Source organism: Neophocaena asiaeorientalis, unplaced genomic scaffold (genome assembly GCF_003031525.2).
Source record: "Neophocaena asiaeorientalis asiaeorientalis breed wild unplaced genomic scaffold, Neophocaena_asiaeorientalis_V1.1 scaffold238, whole genome shotgun sequence".
NCBI classification, from domain to species: Eukaryota; Metazoa; Chordata; class Mammalia; order Artiodactyla; family Phocoenidae; genus Neophocaena; species Neophocaena asiaeorientalis.
The window spans coordinates 702,506-722,867 of record NW_020174555.1 but is presented as its reverse complement, the minus strand read 5'-3'; the positions used below and the strand labels follow the sequence as shown (position 1 = coordinate 722,867).

General features: G+C 43.8%; 1 protein-coding gene and 1 pseudogene across 2 annotated transcripts in view; one reads left to right on the top strand and one right to left on the bottom strand.

The window, feature by feature from the left end:
• TRIM2 (tripartite motif containing 2) overlaps window positions 1–20,362 on the top strand; it is a 124,569-nt gene that overhangs the window by 46,249 nt on the left and 57,958 nt on the right. The gene's annotated exons all lie outside the window — the stretch shown is intronic.
• Window positions 19,098–19,196, bottom strand: LOC112407996 (uncharacterized; annotated as a pseudogene).

Here is a 20,362-nt window from a genome sequence, read left to right as displayed (position 1 = left end):
GGGGGGGGATGGGATTTGGCCTGTTTTCTTGCAGGTGTCTCCTGCCCACCCTCATTTTCCCCAGCCTACTTCACTCGCCATGCATTCTGTTTTCTCTCACCCCCTATGTATAAAACTTAGGGGTGTTGTGACCCTCTGTGACGTTTCCTACAGCTGGGTGTCTCTGTATACAGCCCTGAGAAGTGAAGTACACACATTGCTAATTCTTGCACCTGTGGAAACAGCTTGCCTTTGTCTACAAAACACAGGGCGATCGTACATCTAAGGAACGGATTTTCTTTTCTGTTTCTTATCTTGGACACATGTAAATTGTAGGTATTGTTTTTCTTTTATGAGATTTTTGCCGTCCTTGGGTTGGTCTGGACACTTGTTAAAGTTCGTCAGGCTTGAAGTAGACCCTGAATTAGGGTATTATGGACCCACCAACTGGATTTCCCTTTGAGGCAAAATCCATGAAAGGAAGTGCCAGCCCTTTCATTAGGCTTGATCAGGGGTAGGCAAACTATAGCCTGTGGACCAAATCCAGCCCACTGCCTCTTTTTGTACTGCCTGTGAGTTAAGAATGGTTTTTACAATTTTAAGTGCGTGGGGAAAAAGTCAAAAGAAAAATAATTTTCTGTGCATATGAAATTTATATAAAATTTCACAATCAGTGTTCATAAATGGACTTTTATTGGTACACAGCTACACCCCTTAACATATTGTCTATGGCTGCTTTCACTCTATGACAATAGAGTTGAGTAGTTCTAACAGGTACTGTGTTAACAGGCCCACAAAGTCTAAAATGTTTACCGATAAAGCTTGCTGACGCCCAGGCTTGAGTAATTCAAACCACCACCATAGTTGATGTCTTTTGAGTCTTACTGTGTGCCAGGCACTGTGCTCAGTGTCTTTCAGGCATTAGCTTATTTTATCCTCATAACAACCCTTTTATTGCCATTTTACAGAGGAGGAAACGGAGGGTCAGAGAGGTTGTGTAATTTCCCCCAAATCACACTTCTGGTCAGCGTCAGGGCTGGGTTTGCATGCACATCTCTCTGATTCCAGAGTCTGGAGTATCATCCACCAGAGAACGCCGTCCCAGTCAGCTGGAGCGACACCCGTGAGCATCCTCGCTGGGTCTGAGGTGGAGGCCACAGATAAAAATTGTTTGAGATCAAATTTATTTTATTAGTTTAATTTATGTTTAATTGAGACTTTATGTTTGTCTCTCATGAGAGTGCACAAGTCCCTTAAGGATGGTGACTGAATGTGGACCTCCGCGCAGTGCCCAGCACATAGTAGAGGGACATTAAAAGCTGGTTGAATGAAGGAAGTGGGTGGGGAGGAGGGAGAGGGCAGGAGAAGAGGTGAAGAAGAGACACAGGAGGAGGAAAGACATTATCAAGGAAGAGTCGGGATGCCTCCGGCACTGGCCCTCAGGCCATGGATGGCTCCGCCTGGCACCAAGGCGGTTCACCCAGTATGGATCTCACAGGACGCCTTGGGCTGGGCAGGCCTGACGGGACTGGTGTGCACACCCCGCTGCTGCGGCCTAACTACTCCCATTCTCCTGCCCCTGATCCCCTCGCCTCTAGTGGCACCGTGGCTTCCTGGCATCCAGCCCAGACACACTGCCAACCGCTGAGGGAGAGAAGAGAGCTGGGCCCGTCGGTATTTAGAGCAAGTCCATTCAGAGGACATGAAAGCGAGGCCTCCCGTTCTTACATTTAGAGAGGATGACTTTCATCAAAGGGAAAAACTTTGGAAAGGTGCCAAAAGGAATCCTCTCTCTTCTTATCTTTCCAAGAAGGCTGCTGACTCTTAAAGCGAGAAACTGGTTGATGAGGACTCATTTCCACTGGCTGCTGACCAGAAGGTACCAGGGCTGTTTGTCACAAGAACGAGGGGCAGGGGAGCTGGACCAGAGACCTCTTCCTTCCTGGGGCTGACCTGAGATTGGGAGTTAGTGTGAGAACTCACCCAGAGCAACAAAGTAGCGCCACAGCCTCCTCCTCAACTGTGTCAAAGCCAGCTGGGAGGCAGCAATGCTAAGTGGCCGAGGCCAAGGGAGGCCTGTCCTTCCCGGATGATAAAAGTAGATAGATACATTGTTTCTGATTTTGCATGATTCTGCCCACTCTCATTTCTTGATTTATTTTAGTTGCCATAAGAAAAGAATTTAATGGGAAGTAGTATATTATTAGTCCATTCATTCAAACAAATGTTTTTTGAATCCCTACACAAGCCAGCCTCTAGGAATACAAAAGGGGCTCATTAGTCATTCCTAAAGGAACTCAAATCTAATAGAGGTGATACTGCTAGTACCACTGCTCTACTAATACATGAACTGACTGCTGCGTGTCAGGCGCTGGGGTAGGTTCTCTTCATAGACTAAACCATTTAATTCTCACAATAACCCAAGGAACTAGGTTATTATCCCCATTATACGAAGGAGGAAATTGAGGCACAGAGAGGTTACTTACTTGCTCAAAGTCATATTTGGCAGAGCCAGGACTCAAACCCACCCTGGCCCTAGGCCCATACTCTCCACCACTGCCCTGGTCATAGCTACCTGAGACTCGCTGTGCATTGAGCAAGGTGCTGAGACACTTACACGCTATACCATTTAATCATCACGACAGCCTTGTGAGGTGATAGTTCACAAATGAGCTTACAGAGGCAAGGGGCAGCCTGACTGCAGAGCCAATACAGATGTGTCTCCAGAGCCTGTGGGTTAATTACAGCTTCATGCTGACATTCGCGGTATGATTCTAATATAGGTGACCAGTGTGGCGTGTGCCGCATTCGCGGCTTAGGAAAATACTCTCTCCTGATTAAAGGTTAAAGGTATGGGGGAGGCAGCCTCCTGCGGGTGATGCCAATTTCCACCATTCTCAGATTATTCCCCCTGCCAAGGTGCCCAGCCTCCTCCGGTAGTACCACCCTTCGCGTTAGAGCACAGAGCTCTAGAAGTCCTCAGGAAACTCAGGCCTGTTAACGGGCGAAAGTCCCCCCTGACTGCGTGGCACCTTGGTCACGTTAGCTCAGAGGCGCAACCCAGCCGGGAGAAAGGCAGGAGAGCCGCAGTCCTGGGGATGGCAAAGGGCAGCAGTTGGCGCACCCACATTTCGGGAGTGAGGTTTAAAATATAAGCTGAGGCGCGGACGCCTCTATGCAGAAGGCCTGTTGGGGAGGAGCCTGTTGCCATAGAAACCACCACGAGGTGGTGTGGGGACCGGTGAATGTTCTCCGGGCTCCGCCTGGCCTGGGAAGCCCGGGCTGTGGGAGACTGGCCCGTATCTGTGATCATTCCTTTAGAATAGAGTTCTAGAAGCGGAATTACTTGGTCAACAGACATGAACTTTTGTAAGGTTCTGTCTGAACTACATGTTGGTTAAAAAATAATCCCTTTTATGGGACAGAGAGGAAGGAACATGGGGAAGAGGAAGTCAGCGTCTAGTAAGGCATCATCAGCGGCGCACCCACATCAGCCACCCGCGGCTCCCGGCTCCAGGCGCCTGCGGGTCGGGGCTCTGCCGGCCCCGCCCAGCTCAGGTCTGGGCTCTGCCGGCCCCGCCCAGCTCAGGTCTGGGCTCTGCCGGCCCCGCCCAGCTCAGGTCTGGGCTCGGCCTCTGCGACCTTGGCAGGGCAGCCACCGAGGGAAATTTGCTACCTAGGATCCCTGACTCTAAAGCTCAACCTGGTAGTCAGAGCCCCTGCAGTGATTAGTTAAACAAGGTAAACCGCTGAGGCAAGCAGGAACCTGGCACTGACTTGAATTTAATTGTCCAAATGAAAAGTGTAATCACGAAACTGATGAAGAGAAAAACAACACTGGGTCCTGATGTGCTCATCAGTGTGGACATCGGTATAACTAGGGATCCAGAGTTAGGACTGGGAGGTTATCTTCCAGGTATACTCACGGCAGTCAGCTTAAAATTAGCCAGGCCAGGGCTTCCCTGGTGGCGCAGTGGTTGAGAGTCCGCCTGCCGATGCAGGGGACGCGGGTTCGTGCCCTGGTCCGGGAAGATCCCACATGCCGCGGAGCGGCTGGGCCCATGAGCCATGGCCACTGAACTTGCGCGTCCGGAGCCTGTGCTCCGCAAGGGGAGAGGCCACAGCAGTGAGAGGCCCGCGCACCACACACACACACACAAATTAGCCAGGCCAGGGCTTCCCTGGGGGCGCAGTGGTTGAGAGTCCGCCTGCCGATGCAGGGGACGCGGGTTCGTGCCCTGGTCCGGGAAGATCCCACATGCCGCGGAGCGGCTGGGCCCATGAGCCATGGCCACTGAACTTGCGCGTCCGGAGCCTGTGCTCCGCAAGGGGAGAGGCCACAGCAGTGAGAGGCCCGCGCACCACACACACACACACAAATTAGCCAGGCCAAAAGAAGGCAAAACAAAAGAGCACTTAGTTTGCTTGCTTTTACTTGTTATTTTTGTCATAGTCAGACCAAGACAAAGAATAAGGGAGAGGAAGCATGCTGCTGGGGTGTCTGATGTATGTCGAATGGCAGAGCCTTGTGTTTTGCTTGAGTCTTCTGTGCATAGGACATCTTGAAGCTGAGAAGGGGCTTCGGGGGGCTAATAAGAAGGAACTCGGACCAGGAGAGGCCAGCAGCACAGCTGTGGGTTCAAGCTGCCAGTCAGACTCACAAGACACAAAGAGGCTTTAACTTAATAATATGGTTAGTAAGCACTGGCAAAGGAGGCAAAGCAGGAGACTTCATCTCATCGGGAGGCCCAGAAGCTTCTTTGCCCCTCACCCACTTGGGGTATGTACCAGGGATGAGAGCCAAGGTGTGTAGCACTCACCTTGACACACACAAGTCATAGGCCCTTTTTCCCACCAACCTTTTATGCCATCCTAGTTATGCAGCCACCTCACAGCTCCACTAATGCACACCAGAAACAAGGCAGATATAACATTCTCCATTTATCTCAACTCTATTTTTGAGAGAACAGTGCTGTGGGAAAGCCAGGTCATTTTCAGGTGGGCCTGTGTCAGCCCAGGCCTCATGTTAGCCTTTTACCCACAGTAGGCGTTATGGGTTGAATTACGTCCCTCAAAAAGATATGTTAAAGTCCCAAACCCCAGCACCTATGAATGTGACCTTTTTTGGAAATAGGGTATTTGCAGATATAATCAAGATGAGGTCGCACTCTATAAGGGTGGGCCGTAATCCAATATGACAGGCGTCCTTATAAGAAGAAAAAACAGAGATATAGGGACGGGAGCTCCATGTGAAGACATAGATATGTACAGGGAGAAGGTAGCTGTGTAACAGCAAAAGTAGATTGGAGTGATGTGCCTGCAAGCCAAGGAGTGCCTGGGGCCATCAGATACTGAAAGAGACAGGAAGGATCCTCACCTAGAGTCTTTGGAGGGAACTTAACCCTGCTGATACCTTGATTTTTATACTTCTAGCCTCCAGAAGTGTGAGAAAATAAATTTCTGCTGTTATAAGTCATGCCAGTCTGTGGTATTTTGTTACAGCAGGCCTAGGAAACAAATACAGTAGGTAAAAATAGAAAATTCAGTTGCCCTAAATAAATGTTAAATCCCCTGGCTTCAGTAAATGATATTCTAGGTTTTTAAAAATAATACATAGCCAAGATTGCCCAATCACAGATCCTGATTTTTATGAGATCTTAGGGAAAAGGTGAGTTTCTTAAAGACTGGAGGTGGGCAAATATACTTTTTATTTACAAAGATCAAACCCACAAATTGTAAGCTAAGGAGCTCTATCAAGTGTAATTTTATAGGGGAGCGTTAATGGGATGGTTTACAAGCACATAGAAAAGAAAGCGTCCTATGTTCCGTATGAACAAATATACCAGACCAATTTGGAGTTCCTTTTTTTTGAAAAATTTATTTATTTATTTTTGACTGTGTTGGGTCTTCGTTTCTGTGCGAGGGCTTTCTCCAGTTGCGGAGAGCGGGAGCCACTCTTCATCGCGGTGCGCGGGCCTCTCACTGTCGCGGTCTCTCCCGTTGCGAAGCGCAGGCTCCAGACACGCAGGCTCAGTAGTTGTGGCTCACGGGCCTAGTTGCTCCACGGCATGTGGGGATCCTCCCAGACCAGGGCTCGAACCTGTGTCCCCTGCATTGGCAGGCAGATTCTCAACCACTGCGCCACCAGGGAAGCCCCTGGGCATGAATTTTAATTATCTGTTCAATATGATTCAACATGACAAAAGTGCCAAGAAAGGTAAAATGAACTCAGAGGTCATAATAAAAGGATACGGCCTAGATCAAGGAAAATGATGGGTCTCCCTCTCTTCTGTGCTGGGCAGACCCTGCCTGGATTATGTCATCAGTATTAAGCAGCACCCCCTAGAAATGCACAGGCATCTGGAGGGGATGCTAAGATACTGGGCAGGGAATCAGGGTGCTTGATCTGGGTCACCATTACTGCAAACACTCTGCCTGTCTGGGAAGGCCTGTCCTGACACCTGAGGCCCAGTCAACTTGCCTGTGGCTTGGATGCAGAAAACTCTGTCCCCAGGAGTGATTTTGAGAGGTTCTGCTCATGTCTTATTTATTTTTGTGTCATCGGTGCCTAGTATACCACCTGGTACATAATTATTTGTGAAATATATAACATTAAATGGTAATCCCCACCCCCTCCCCCAAATTGCATGGTAATCCCAAGACCAGTTCTGGTGTGAGTTCCTGGGCTGTAACTGGGTGAGCTGACTCTATTTCTATCCGCAGGATCCCTCTAGGTTAAGGCCAACTTGGACCATGTCTGTTCTTAAGGACATTTTTAAAGGGAAGATCCATTCTGCTTCATCACCATTATTTTCAAACAGTCCTGTTTGGTCTAGGACCTCCCCATGGCCACTAAAGAATGGCCCCTAACCCCCAATGTTGGGGGAGGGTCTCTGCAGCCTCTACCAATAGAGAGGAAGGAGCCTCTTGGGGTCCAAGCCAAACCACTCTCTCAAACTGGTTGCAAAGAGTCTGGACTGGCTGGAAGAGCCTGGTTCTGAGGGGTCCCACGTGGGGTGCTGACCTGTGAAATCCATCCTAACAATATCTCTTCTCTACTCACTCAAGCCTGAACTGAAGGCAGGAAATAATTTTTCCTTACCATCTTCTTTCAGAAGACCATTTGGCAACAATTTTCATAAAAGCTTTTGCAAGCAAAGATTTAAAAAAAAGAAAAAAACGAAATGATAATTGTATTGGGCAGACTTTATAGGCTCCTGATTTCAGGCTGCCTCCTCCTAGTTGACTGTATTTCTCTCTCACTGAAACACATCACCTCTCTAATCAGCTGGCTTTGTTCCACTGCGGAATTGCCTGATAACTGTCTCAGCTTTTGCCCATCCTTGAGGGGCATTGTGCACACTGAAAGCGGAACTATGCCAGCCACAAAGTCTGAACTCTAATTCACCTCTACTGCTTAATGGCTACTCCACTCTGGGCTGGTCCTGTAAACTTTCTGAACTTCAGTTTCCACTAAAACAATAATAAGTCTGCTCTTGTTACCAAGTCCAAGGTTGTTCTGCTGGCCGCATGACAGGCCAGTAAATAGAGACGAGTTGTTGAGGCAAGAAATAGTGACTTTGTTTGGAAAGACAGCAGACCAAGAAGATGGTGGACTACTGTGCCAAAGAACCATCTTCCCCGAGTTAGAATTCAGTCTTCTTTTATACTAAAAAGGGACGGGGTGTGCTTGGTTGCAGCAAACCTCTTGTTGCCAGAATCCTTTGTTCTTGCAGCTGTCCACGTAGATCCAGTCACAATGTTCCTATAAACCTCCAACAAGATATTATGCTCTGTTCTGCAACTTTTTGTCTCTGTATGAAAAGTGTCATACCTTTAGAGGTCAGAGCCTTGAGAATACACTATCCGGTATACTTCAGGCTATAGGCAACATTCTTAACTTGTAGCAAAATCAATAGAATACAGAGGTTAAAGTAAAAGAAAAAAGAGCTAATGTGGAGTCAGATTTGTTCTTCCCTGTTACACTCGGTCTCTGGGTTTGCTTTGCTTTATATTATGAAGGTGCTTTCTAAATTCTAAACCAGCAATCAGATATGAAGAATTGCCTTTCCCTAATGGTCTCTGATCCAACTATTTTCTAATTCTGAGATGAGTGTTTACCTTTACATCATGTTATGTCACTCATCCATTTGTATCAATAGAAGGACTTCCATCATTCTGCATCTACTTATTGGGCACCTATTATGTAACAGGCACTGCATAGGGGCTGGGGAGTTAGAGGTAAAAGATGGAGCTGTCAGTAATTTTCAGCAAAGAATGCTATGGAGCACATGGGGTTGATACCCAGTCCAGACGGGGGTGGGAGGGTCTGGGATTGGAGGAGTCGCAGAGAATCCTCCCTAGAGTGCGAGTGTCTTTGCTGAGTTCTGGAGGATTTGAAGGAGTTAACCAGGTGAAGGAGTCAGGAGAGGATGAGCATTCCTCTCAGAACAAGTGGCGTGTGAACCTAGAGAATAGTGTTTCTCATAGGGGGTGCTATCAGCAATTTGAGGGGACAAAGGTACTTGTAGGAGACCCTCCCAAGCATTGGAGGATGGCAGGCATCCCTGCCCTCAGGCGCGAAATATCACAGTACCTCCCCACCCCCCCCACCCCCAAACACACAATCAATATGACAGTCAAAAATGCTCCTTCCGGACTTCCCTGGTGGCGCAGTGGTTAAGAATCCGCCTGCCAATGCAGGGGAGACGGGTTCGAGCCCTGGTCCGGGAAGATCCCACATGCTGCGGAGCAACTGAGCCCGTGCACCACAACTACTGAGCCTGTGCTCTAGAGCCCGTGAGCCACAACTACTGAGCCTGCACACCTAGAACCTGTGCTGTGCGGCAAAAGAAGCCACTGCAGTGAGAAGTGCACCACAGTGAAGAGTAGCCCCTGCTTGCCACAACTAGAGAAAGCCCGCATGCAGCAACAAAGACCCAAGGCAGCCAATAAATAAATTAATTTAAAAAAAAATGCTCCTTCATTTACAAATGCATACCTCACCACTCCATCAGGGAGACTGGTGCCCTTCCCTGGTTGAGAACCACTGCTAAAAAATGAACAGTGGCATGACTTAGGAACCAGAGTATGATTGGGGAAGAAAAAAATGAGGAAAGCAGAGGCCAGATCATAAGTGGCCTTATATGCCATCCTAAGGAGTTAACTTTCTAGGGGAAACGTCCTTGATTAGGGATAGATAGATGGTATATTAAAGGGCTTTGGATTGAACCTGGCACATAATACATGGTCAATAAATTTCAGAGCTCTGTATCTCTCAGGATCCTGCCAAACCCACTTCAATTAGCACCTGTCCTGTTCTTATGCATATGCAGTGTCTGTACACTTCCCGAGTGTACATCTCAGTCAAACTGGCTGATGACGGTTAGCTCTCTAATGTCCATTCAACTGAAGGGAAACCCTGGGGAGGGGCAAGACGGCTCCAAGAAGTCAGTAAGGTGTGCAGCAGACTCAATCCCAAGGATCTTGGGCTCTTCTCTGCTCTTATGGCCTCGCACTCTGGCTGCATAAGGTCCCAATACAAGCAGACTACAACTCAGAAAGCAACTGAGCCCTTCTATACCAACAGCCATGGCCATCAGTCAAGGCATCTACCACTCGCAGTTGCAATTGCCTGATTACTAATCCATCTCCCACACTAGACTATTACCTTCCTGAGGGCTGAGAAACCAGTCTATTCTCTATCTATATCCTCAGTGCCTACTCGGTGCCTGGCACATGCTGGACGTTCAGTAAGTGTTCATTGGAATGAATGACTGAGAGTGTAAGTGAACCTTCTCTGACTACAAGCCCAGCAACAAGACCAAGGATTTCTACCATCTTGTGAGAACAGAGACTCAGTCCAGTGGTATGCCCCAGAGTTTGGGTTGAGTGGAAGAAGAGAAGAAGAGAGATCAGGGGAGAGGAACGTCACAGGGGAGGATCCACTTTTGAAGAATTTGGCTACTGGATTCATCGTGGTCAGTAAATTTCATCAGAAAACACACATGAGAAGAAGAGGGGACTCCCGTCTTGGCAAGTCAGGGACCATTGTGATGGCCTGTCTTAGGAAGGGACATTGTAACATGCAGTGGGGTTTGCCTGCCTATAGTTTCCAAAGTTGGTTCTAATTAAATTGTAACTTTCTAGAACAGAACACATGTCCACACAAACACAATAGCAGCATTATTAATAATAGCCAAAAAGTGGAAACAACCCAAATGTCCATCAACTGACAGATGGATAAACAAAATGTGCTATATCGATACAATGGAATGTTTCTCAATCATATAAAGGAATGAAGAACTGACACATGCTACAATGTGAATGCACCTTGAAAATGTCACACTAAGTGGAATAGGCCAGATGCCTAGGACCACATATTCTATGATCCCATTCATGTTACAGGCCAGAATAGGGAAATCTATAGAGATAAAAAGTAGATTAGTGGTTGTTTAGGACTGTGCGGTATGGGAAGGTAGGGAGTGATAGCTAAAGGGTACAGCTTTTTTTTTTTTAATTGAAGTATAGTTGATTAACAATGTTGTGTTAGTTTCTGGTGTACAGCAAAGTGATACAATTATATTCTTTTTCAGTTTTTTTCCATTATATTTATTACAAGATAATGAATATAGTTCCTGTACTATACAGTAGGACCTTGTTGTTTACCTATTTTATATCTGGAAGTTTGTATCTGCTAATCTCAAACTCCTAACTTATCCCTCCCCCTGCCTTTTCCCTTTGATAACCATAAGTTTGTTTTCTATGTTTGTGAGTCTCTTTCTGTTTTGTAAATAAGTTCATTTGTATCATTTTTTTTAGATTCCACATATAAGTGATATCACATGATATGTCTTTCTTACTGCACTTAATATGACAATCTCTAGGTCCATCCATGTTGCTGCAAATGGCATTATTTCATTCTTTTTTATGGCTGAGTAATATTCCATTATATATATATGTACCACATCTTCTTTATCCATTCCTCTGTCGATGGACATTTAGGTTGCTTCCATGTCTTGGCTATTGTAAACAGCTCTGCAAGGAACATTGGGGTACACGTATCTTTTTGAATTAGAGTTTTCTCCAGATATATGCCCGCCCAGGAGAGGGATTGCTGGATCATATGGTAGCTCTATTTTTAGTTTTTTAAGGAACCTCCGTACTGTTCTCCATAGTGGCTTACACCAATTTACATTCCCACCAGCAGTGTAGGAGGGTTCCTTTTTCTCTGCTCCGTCTCCAGCATTTATTATTTGTGACTTTTTAATGATGGAAATTGTACACTTTAAGTGGATGAATTGTACAGCATGTGACTTATATTTAATAAAGCTGTTAAAAAAAAAAACAAACTTCTAAAGCAGGGTGTTAACCTGGGCTTTTGAGAACTATGTACCACCCGGAATAGCATGCCAGAATTGGCACGTCTGCATTTTCCCGAGTTTGTCAAGTTGACTGAATTCTCTGTGACCCCCCTCCCCTCTGCAGAGCTGAGTGCCCCTTCACAGGCCTCACTGCAATGCCTGACTACATGGAAAGAATGTGATGAATATTAATGTCATCAAATATGCAAATTCAGTCTTAATTATTTAAAGAAAATGATTAGTGTCTACTTTTAAGCTAGTAACTAACCAAGGAATAGAATGCAATAGGTTTCCCTACCTCCATTGCTGTAGAAAAGGGAATGATTATGACTTCCATTCTGATATGTAAGATTTTTTAATTCTAAAGTTTTATTTGTAATATTCTTTCTGGTCATTTTTATGTTATTCAAAGCTTTTCAAAATCAGTTGAATGACCTTATAGGGGTTATGTCAATATGTCAAGTTTGACAAGGTTCTCAACCTTTAAACTGAAAACTTTTGCATCATCAGAAAAACAAAAGGTTCTGTTCACCCCCTGAATCAAGTAAATGTTGATTTATATGATTTTTCTGTAAATGACTAGAACCACAAAAAGCAGAGAAATGTCATTTGCATTATCTGACTTTGAGGAACTGTATTTTATAGACCCTTTTCTGGGTAAATATCAAGAGTAGTAGAGGCTTGTTGAACTGGGCTGTTTTGCATTTTTAAAAATTTGCATTGGTGTTTCAAGATACTTTAAAAGTCTAAGGAAATAGCTCTTTTTTTTTTTTCTTACTAAAGAAAGTGAGTGTGTGCTCACACTCACCCAAAACACTCCTCTAAATTTGAAATTTTCGTACTGAGGTCCCGTGTGCCTAGTTTTCTTTCTGGGATCTGGGATCCCACTGCATCCCCTTTTGCTTGCTTAACAGCACACCCTCTTTACGATTTGTAACCCAGCGCCTGTCCCGGCCGCGTGGCGCGGGAGATGTGCACGGGCAGCCCTCCCCCTGGTAACCATGCAGCCACATGCTGGTGATGGACCCCAGCGGCCCAGCACGAGAACGTGGAAACAGCTGACTGCTGACTCAGAGGGGAAAGCAAGCCACCCACGAATCTCATTGCAGCTAGCTGCTGCATCCCTATCCCATAATCCCTTGCTTGGTCTGCTGCAGTCTTTTCAACAGACGCTGAGTGAGAAAAAGATGTCCTGTAAGATAAAGATTGATTGGTTTGAACACCGAAAGGGGTCTCCTACTTGTTAATGACCCAGAAACATTCCTGCCGACTTTCCTGAGCCTCCTCTTATTTCCTCCATTTTTCTCTTCCTCTCTTCTGTTCATGAGCTGGCACATCACTCCATAGAGCAGAAGATATGCTGGGCTTCTGATGATGGCTGCACTGCATGGTAGGGAATTTTAACCAGTCTCTTTGCATGGTGTTTCCAAACTTGAGATGTTAGCAGAAATGTGCATTGATCTTGTGGATTGTCGCGGGCTGCAGCGCCAGGCCGGGGAGGATTGAATTCTTTGCCTCGTTAATTAGTCTGTCTGCAGAAATGGGTAGGTCCTAAATGTTCGGATTGCTTAGTCTTACGCCAGGTGAATAACTAATTTCTTCTGCTGTCTCTGTTCTGGCTCCCCGAGACCCCCACCCCTTCTCTCTCATGGTGATGCTGTATGCTCTGTAACTATAAGATAGAGGGAGACCCCCACTCTGCTTAAACAAAAGCATCAAATTAACAAGAATAGGGAGAAAGTCATGCAGGATTTTTCTTATCACTTTTCTAATGTGATCTGACTAGATCTTTATTTTTACTAGCCTTTATTTTAATGTGTATGTCGGCCTATTTTAAATATAAGATTTGTTTTCCCCGTGCATCTCTCTGCTGGGTACAAAGATGGGGATGAAGTGTGTAATTTGCAGGATTCCTTCCTTGGTACCCCAGGGTGGAGGAGGCTGTGATTCGACCCTTCCCCCACTGTGTCCTCTGTTAGAGAACCCTGGGGTTGAGTGCCACAGTTCCCAGTTACCATTGGAAACCCATTCATTCATAATGCATGCCTCGACCCTCTGAATTCTGAATGCCATTGATAATTGGAAAATATGCAGGAGATCATTTGGGGTCTTTTCTGACATTTTTTTCCCTGCCTTTGAAATAAGCTCAAATCTGGGTGGGGTTCAATGGTAGCATTACACAGAAGGGAGATAAAAAAGAAAAAAAAAAACTTGGGTTGGACCTTAGGTTTGCTTCCTGAAGCAGTGGGTCTCATTTTGTATCATCTTTGCAGAAACAATGATGCCCCACCCTGTCATTATTCCTTATTTGGTGGGGGTGGGGGGCGGGATAGGAGAGCAAGTAGGAAGGCTATTTATTTTAAACTAAAAATTGAATGTTAATTAGTAGATTTCTGAACATCAAGGTAAAATGATATTTCTGTCTTAAACGATGGTTTCAGTGTCACAGCTTTAAGGAACAGATCTCAATTCAGAATGAGGCATTTTAAAAATTATTAGTTCGGTTCTTTGGCTTAGATCATTTTACAGTAGTTTTATTCCTCGTGAATAAATTGTTAGAGGTTTTTTGTTCTTGCTTTTATTTTAATTAGAATATGTAAGGAGAGCCATTTGTTTGCCCAGTTGCTTGAATTGATCTCTTATGTATTAGGATTCACTCCTGCCTACTGTGAACCTATTTTCTGGTGTCTTTCAGTATTTTCGAGCAGATGCTTTAGCAGCATCTTTCCCAAGCCACTGTAGTGTTAAATAATGCACGCCCCACCCGAGCAAGCACACAATGAGAAGTTTCCTGTGTGCTGTGGTACAAGAAAGCAGCTTTCTGTTGCAGAGATGAGAACAGTGGCCTTTCCTAAACCTCTAAGTATTTCTTGCCAATTTTCTCCTAGAAAGACACAAGGGATTGGCATCGGAAAGGTTAAAACACGGCTGAGGTAAAAATGTTCTCTGATAGAATGTGCTGTTTCAAGAAATAGGAATGTAGCGTATATATAACCCACACATTTTTTAAATGGAGAATAAAATCTATACATATTTTCACCATAGTTAATATTATAATCCTGAGATGACTTAATTGTTTTATTTATATGATAACGAAAGCTGAGTGGATTTTGTTGCTTGTGAAATGAAGTAAAAAATACTCATTCTTTGTCTTACTTACTCAGAAATAAAAATGTCCTTCACTCGGATACCATTAGACATTAATTTCTCCAAACTCATGACTTTCTTTTATCTATCCTTAAGTAGAAGAAAAATCCTAAATATGTGGCAATTTTAAAAAATTTAACTGAGCTTAATTTTTGACTCCCATGTGCCTTTTTTCATTATCTCTCAGACGAAACTAAGATTTTAACCAAACATTTGTGTGTATTATTGATATGTATAGAAGAGAAGTACTTTCAAACTTTAAAAAAACTGCTACCAAATTACTTACTGTCAGGTTTTTTTCTTTTAAAAGAAGTGACTGAATTACTTCTAATTGTGGCAGAATTCTCATTTGCACACACCTGTAATTGCTTTTTTTAAAAAAAAAATATCTGGTGCCATGTGCCCCTTTATCACTTATGTAAGAATTTTAGTGTAGATTTTATAGAATATGCTCTACAATGAGCTTGGCTCTTAGGGTTCTTTGAATATTATTATTATGCAGATTGTGTGAATTTAACTGATCAGGTTTCCTTCTAGAATTTGAAGATTTCGATTAGACCAAATACTGAAGAAAAAGAAGCCCAATATAATTATTCAAATAGCATCGTTGGAGGAGCCACTCATTCCTGCCTTTTGCATGTTAGTCTGTCAACCTTTTCCTAATTTGCCCTCTTCTGCCTTCATATTCTCAGTAGCTTCCATTCCTCTGTTAAGTGCTTTTTATTATTATTCTTGAAAACTTAATAGTTTAAGTAAACATTTATTTTAATAAACAACAGATTTAAATAATATGCTTCCATCCACCAGGGCAAAAAGAGGGGGTTGCTGTTTTTGTAGGACTGTGTCTTTCGAAGTTCTGATGTAGAATGCATTTCTCTTCCCCCTTCTTACTAACCTCACCCAACTCCCAGAGCTTAGAGCCCTGGCTGCCCTCTGCCTTTCCCAGAATACTCAGCCTCTTTGTGTAGTCCCCAAGGAAAGCAAGGGAAGAGACTTGGCAAGGTGATGAATGTGGGGAGAAGAGACCCCACTCACCCTGACTGCCCCAGGGCACTGTAAAGTGAAGGTCAATTAGCCTGACCACTTAACACTTCATCACACAGGGCCAGCCTTCTGGAACTTAGAAAACCCAAAGTAGATCTTTCTTTTTTTTTTTAATTTTATTTTTATCTTTGGCTACGCTGGGTCTTCATTGCTGCTCGTGGCTTTCTCTAGTTGCAGAGAGCGGGGGCCACTCTTCGTTGTGGTGCGCGGGCTTCTCATTGCGGTGGCTTCTCTTGTTGTGGAGCACGGGCTCTAGGTGCACGGGCTTCAGTAGTTGTGGCACGTGGGCTCAGTAGTTGTGGCTCACGGGCTCTAGAGCGCAGGCTCAGTAGTTGTGGCTCACGGGCTTAGTTGCTCCGTGGCATGTGGGAATCTTCGCAGACCAGGGCTCGAACCCATGTCCCCTGCATTGGCAGGTGGATTCTTAACAACTGCGCCACCAGGAAAGTCCTGAAAACCCAAAGCAAATCTTAAGAACTGACTACAAAAGGTGAGGACTTTTATGAAGAAGGTGATTACAAACAGTTATCTCTACTAAGGAAAGAGGTAGGGGAAGTAGGCATAAATATTATAAAGACAAGTTGGGGCATGGCTTAAAAATCAACTTCCATATGGTAAATCCCAGCAATCTAGGGAAGCTGTCATACATCTGACCCTGGAGAGAAGGAGAGCCCTTGGAGAGCTTGGGCACATCCTTCCCTGGAGACAGAAGTTAAAGTGGACGGCCTCCTCAGGTCCCCCTCTTCACCCCCCACACACTCACACACCTACTGTCAAGAAAGATATTGCATCTGGCTTTTCTAATTTACAAAATAGCCCATTTGGGATAGAGGCCTGACTTAACTGGAAATAGGTCACCCTGATTTAATTTCACTGAAGATCGTCCTCTTTTCTTTCCTCTGGTTGAGTCCTCAGTAACGCTGCCGATCCCATTGAAGGTGAATAATAGTATGCTCATAAAGTTGAAAAATTCAAAATACTTTGTTTTTAAAATTGTGTTTTAATCTGTGCCTTGAGCTCTAGGTACCACCTGCTCTGGCAGGGAAAAGGTAGCATACTGGGAGTTATAGATAATCCTAGTGGTTGAAGATCTACTTTCTATAAATGTAAAAGATTTTTAACTTCTTGGGAAGCTGATTTTAGCATGGCCGCACCACTGTCGTTGACCCAACCACAATAAAAAAGGTAAATATATTCATAAATAAATTCAGCTAAGTGGCAACAAAGAGAAGCCATAATCCAGGAATGCCATAAAATTAAACAATAGAAATGGAGTCTAGTGCCTTTAAGATGATTTATAATCAAATATGCTCCTTCTTGCCCACAAATCACATGTTAAAATTTGATTTTCCTAAGGATTCTTGACCTGTTTCCCAAACATGTTTTCTAGCCCAGCCAGACAAGCTTTCACCAACTCCCTCTCCTTCTCCAGAAGATGCTTCAGTCTGTCTTTTCTCTTCCATCCTCTTTTCCTCCTCTTCCTCACTTTAGTGTCAGAAATAAAGCGTTTGGAAAGTTTTCTGATCTCAGTGGTGTAATTTGGAATGGGAAATACGGTTTCAACTTTGGAATGTGGACACGGGCATTTTTCTGTCATTTCATCTCCTCCTATCAAATTCTTCTTTTCCATTTGGTTGTAATTTCCACCAAGTCGTAGATTTGAGAAAGCGAGCCGGGCAAAATACCAAGAGATGACGTGAGGAAAAAAAGTGCTGGGACAGGGTTTTTCTATGCCCAAGGATTTTGTTTTGTGATGGTTGCATTGTTTTCACCCACACAAGCTGTGTTTAGTTGGCAAATCTCCACTAATAAAGAACTTATATGTCAACCTCCTTAGATTTTTTTATTTCCATGCATATGTGTCTTCAGTAGTTCTCAATTTCTTTTCCTGCATTTGTGAGTGTGTTGAAATACGTCACTAAATATTTACCCTCTGGATCACGGCTTATGTTGCTAAGCATTAGAGTATCGCTTAGGAAGGCAGGTAATGTCTGACGTCAAGTGAAAATGTTCACATGAGATCAGCAAGTGCTGCTCTTTTCTGCTACTGGGACCGAGTCTGTTCCCATGTTATACCTCATTTGTTCAGTCCATTTGAAACAAAAAAATGTGTCTACTGTGTACCAGGCATAGTTCTAGGTGCTGAGACTTCTGCAGAGCAATCAGATGAAAATCCCTGCCCTCATGAATTTTACATCCTGGTGGGCGGAGGGGAGACAATATGCAAAATAAATACGTTGCACACTGAATTGGAGAGAGACCAGTGCTATGGAGAGAAACAGAGCAGTGATGGGGGTGGTAGCAAGTGCTAGGGGATAGGGGCAAGTTTCAGTTAGAAACAGAATGGTCAGATGAGAATGGTCAGATGATGTGAAGCAAAGAGCTGGAGAGGGGCGTGAACCCCTCTGTAAGCAGTATTGTTGGTTTTCCGCCGACAAGGAACCTCAGCTGGTCTCCCCACACAAGAGCTCTCATAGCTGGTTCATGTCAATATTACACTAATGTTGGCTGTTTGTGTAGTTTTAAAATGGCTCTTCCTGCCTTCGCTTCTGTATCATTTCCTTTCTATTGGCCTTTTGTCAACGTGTCTGGTACTAGTTCCTGCATCCGAAAGCATTTTGGCTCCTACAAAGTCCAGCCAGGTGTGTTTTCATGTGTTTCTCTCTAGGAATTAGTTTTGCGGATCTCCAGGAGAAGAGCAGTTCTATATTCTGATCTCTATTATCATACGCTTATTTCTGCTGGTTATGTGAGTAAGAAGGATCTTTGACAGTTCAGAAACCAAGATGGGGAAAGGAGAACAGCCGAGAGTATAGATAAGTATTTACAGCTTTTCTAATCAAAGGAGACCAGGAACTGTGGTGTGCCCAAACACTTTGATGAAAGGCTGTCGGATATTTCGTGTACATTCCTTGCGGCATATTCCGTTGGATAGAAGGCTTCCCACAGGGCTTCTGAGCATGCCCCGTGCCTCTGTTTTCCCTTCAGGAGTAGTCAAATTCCTTTCTACTGTGGGTGTCCAGTTATATTCAGGGAACCATCCTTATCCTGGCAAAATCTTGGTTTGGGGCTCTTTGGGGGTTGGAAACCTTTTGTGTTGATTCTGGGAGTCCTGAAATCCAGATGTCTTCAACAGGTCACTTGTGAAAGGTTGTAATATTGTCATAATTTTAAATTACTGCTAATGGGTAAACTTAATTTACCATATAAATTGACAATGCTAACAAAGACTTACTCTCACCCGCTACAATAATTATCATGATATTTGAAAATTAGAATGAAACGTCTTTTATTTCCACTTTGGAGAATAAAAATGTCAGCTCAGGAAATTTCATTTAGTCAACATATATCATTTGATTAAAACAAATGTTTTTTTCTTGCCAAAAATCCAAAATTCAAGGTTAAAAAAAAAAGTAAAATCCAATATGATGTTTTCTCCCTGCTTGTTTCAATATTCCACATGACTGATTATTTTGAAGGGTTAAAGGAACATTTTCAAAAGCTATTCAAAATAAAATTCTTTTTAACTGATTTTAACTGAAAAGTTTAATATGTTTTTTTTTTAAAAATATGGAACGCTTCACAAATTGATGTGTCATCCTTGCTCAGGGACCAAACCAATCTTCTATATTGTTCCAATGCTGCTGAAGTGAGCACGCTACAATTTTTATGTCTCTCTCTCTCACACACACACACACACACACACACACACACACATGCCAGGAAAGTGTTAAACTTGCTTAAGATTAGGTAACATCAGCTTATCAGATAAGGCAGAAATCTTGAAATCCGAGCTTTCTGATTCACTGATTTTACTGGATGACCTTGGGCAAGTCATTTAAACCCTCAGCTTAGGTTTCCTTATCTTAAAGCCAGACAAATCCATTCCTTCCCTGTGCTGATGTCTTAGGGATGCAGTTGAAGAAAAGCAGACAATGTGCCAACATTTTGAGCTCCTGAGAGAAGAGCTGCATTTAATCCAATCAATGGGTATCATTCTCTACTCTGGTTCTTTAGGAAGACAGTCTATGAGAGTGTAGCAGATAATGCTGGCTAATTAATTATGTCACACCTACGCTGTTTAACTAATGCATGGAGTTCCGATTGAACGTGACACTCTTGTACAGCAGGTGCTTTTACAAGCTTGATCTGTTTATTAATCGTGCTCTTTAGAGAACTTACCTAGAAGGCACAGAGTTGGAAAAAGGGGTGTGTCATGTTTGTAACTATACTCCAATATGTGTAAACAGAGTTTTCTGGAGAAAAGTTGACATGCTTTTTTAGAAGTTGGTGATTTGGTGGGGAGAAAGAAGACCATCATTTATATTTGGAAAAGAGTGTTTCCTTTAGAAAATGTGGAATTGTTGATTCTGTAAACACAGGTCCCAGGCCAAGTTAAAATGTTATATGTAAACCAAGCTTCCATAGCACAGCTTTCTGAAAACCCAAGGTCAAGGATTGTGGTTGTTTAAGGGGTGAAAAGGTCATGGGTTTTGCATTCTGGCAAACTTCCTAACTGAGCCTCGGTTTAAAAAAATCTATAGAATGGGAATAATACTACTTCCTGCCTAGGGTCATATTGAACCTTAACTACTTTTTTTTTGGAAAGAGCATTTCCATTGGGAATTAAGAGGCTGTTGGACACCTTACAAAATATTTAGAAAATTAGGTAGTGAGTTTTAGCTCAGCTTTGGTTCATCCCTTTGGGATACAAGCCAGAAATTCTTTAAGGTGATAAATGGAGCTATGTTTTATGTTGTAGTTTTTCCCTCCCTTATTCTTTCATAAGCCCTCTGCTTTTTCTGTTACCCTCTTCCAATTCTCATTTT